The following is a 2,209-nucleotide window of genomic DNA, read 5'->3' as shown; positions in this document are numbered from 1 at the left end:
AGTGATTGATTGGATGTGCAGGGTGAGGAAAAAATGAGAGTGAACTGGCCACAATTTTATGTCATGGATATGAACCAGCTAAAAACAAATTTCAGGCTAATATCCATAGCAGGGAAAAAACAATTAGAAATTTTATGATTCTTTTTATATTTGAGCAGTAAATTGGCACATTTTCTTTAAGGGGGGTTCAAAGCACGCTTCAGATGGAGTCCAACCCCCCTCATTCCATAGATGAGGGAATTAAGACTCAATGGACTGTACTACTTTGCAAATTAATCCTGTGATGTGTATGACGCTTTATCTCCCAAATTAGAACGTAAAGTTCCAAACCGTATCATTTCTTTTGTAGACATCTTTTCCTAATACCACCTGACATAGGACTGAGGACACAGCAGACCCTCAATAAGTATTCCTCAGATTAAAATAAGTTGAATTTCTTCTTTCTCAGCAGATAGAAGAAAACGGATATTTTGGTTACTGGTAATGGCAGTGAAGTGACAGAATTCATCCTGGTGGGTTTGTCCAATCATCCATAATCCCAGATTGCCTTTTATTGCACCATGGTAGTAGTTTACCTAATCACATTGGTGGGTAACAGTCTTATCATTGTCGTGGTTAGAGTTGATGGCCAGCTTCACAGCCCTGTGTATTTTTTCCTAAGCAACCTGTCCTTCCTCGGTATCTGCTACTCTAGTAATTCGGTGCCTTTTTTGTTGTTCAGTAGTTTAAAAGACTACCCCACCATTTCCTATATTAGCTGTTATGCTCAGATGACCACTGCTCTTTTTCTGGGGATGACAGAGAATCTGTTCCTCGCTGTCATGGCTCATGATAGATTTATTGCCATCTCTAATCCCCTGTGTTACACCATCATTATGCACAGCCGGGTCTGCATACAGTTGGCCATGGTGACCTGGGCCAGTGCCTTCCTTTTAGCAATAATACTAATTATTGCAATTCCTGCCCATTTTTGTGGACACAATGTCATCAATCATTTTACCTGTGAGGTCCAGTCCCTGTTGAAGCTCACCTGCTCAGACAGCCCAGTCAGACTTATTCTGGGTCTGGTCATTGGCATCTTCACACTGCCCCTGCCTTTCACCTTCAATCTCATCTCCTACACTCACATTGTGGTTGCTGTGCTAAGGATTCACTCTGCAGAAGCCAGGCTCAAAGCTTTCTCCACCTGTGGATCCCACCTGACTGTGGTCACCATATTTTATGGAACAGCCATCTACATATACCCAAAACCTCAGTCAAGGGAATCCCAGGACCAGGGTAAAATCATCTCTGCATTTTAAGGCATTGTAACCCCTATGTTGAATCCCCTCATTTACACCTTGAGGAATAAAGATGTGAAAAGTGCCCTAAGAAAAATGATGAGGAAGAAAGAATCCTAAAGAGGACATGAATATCCCATGGAGGTTCATCTAACCAACAACTTGACATGGACTTGTAAAAATAACAAGGTATAAACACTAAACAATATTTTAGTAAGGTCATTCGTTTCAAATGCATTTTTTTCTATTTCCAACAGGCGTGTGATAAAGAACATCTTGCCACTGAAAAAGGCATGTTAAACATTTATAATGCTATCCATTTAAGTAATAAAATACAGCACAGTGTCGTGGGAGAGTTTATAAAACAAAATAATAATTAGTATATTTTAATCCTATGTAGTTTTATGTTGTTTTACTGAATGAGAAATATTTCAATATTCTAAGATTCTCTTTTATAGAGGATAAAGAACAAAATTGCAAAATGGACAATTCTCTCAATGCTTTTTATAAAAGGTCTATCATTATCCAAGCTTCAGAGTGATGAATGTGAGCGGGTAGAGAGGAAAATTACTGAATTTCCACGTAGAAGGTCTTCTGATGAAGCAAGAAGCCGTTGAAGACTGTATAGATACTGAGGGCCAAAAATGATGACCCTATGGAACCTACAATTACATGTCTTGTTAAGTAGATAGGACCCCCTTTTCTCTCTCAACGTACCCTCCTCCTAAATAATTGCATGCAGCTTCCAAAGTGGACCTCACAAACAGCAAATTTAACTCCTTTAAAATGCCTTAAAAAACAAGCAAATGTGTACTGTATTTTTGGATTATAAAAATTATAGTGTTCATTGTTTTTAAATACAAGGGGTAGGTAGAGAGAAAAGGAAAAATCACCTATCATCCCCACACTCAATGGGGCTTGCATGGGTT

General features: G+C 38.9%; 1 pseudogene; it reads left to right on the top strand.

Annotated features, from left to right (window-relative positions):
* Positions 1-560: 560 nt before the first annotated feature.
* On the top strand, positions 561-1,400 carry LOC118540795 (olfactory receptor 13H1-like; annotated as a pseudogene).
* The last annotated feature ends 809 nt before the right edge of the window (positions 1,401-2,209 follow it).

This window comes from Halichoerus grypus, chromosome X, assembly GCF_964656455.1.
Source record: "Halichoerus grypus chromosome X, mHalGry1.hap1.1, whole genome shotgun sequence".
NCBI lineage: Eukaryota > Metazoa > Chordata > Mammalia > Carnivora > Phocidae > Halichoerus > Halichoerus grypus.
Note: the sequence above shows the minus strand (reverse complement) of the source record. Positions and strands in the feature narration are given on the sequence as shown.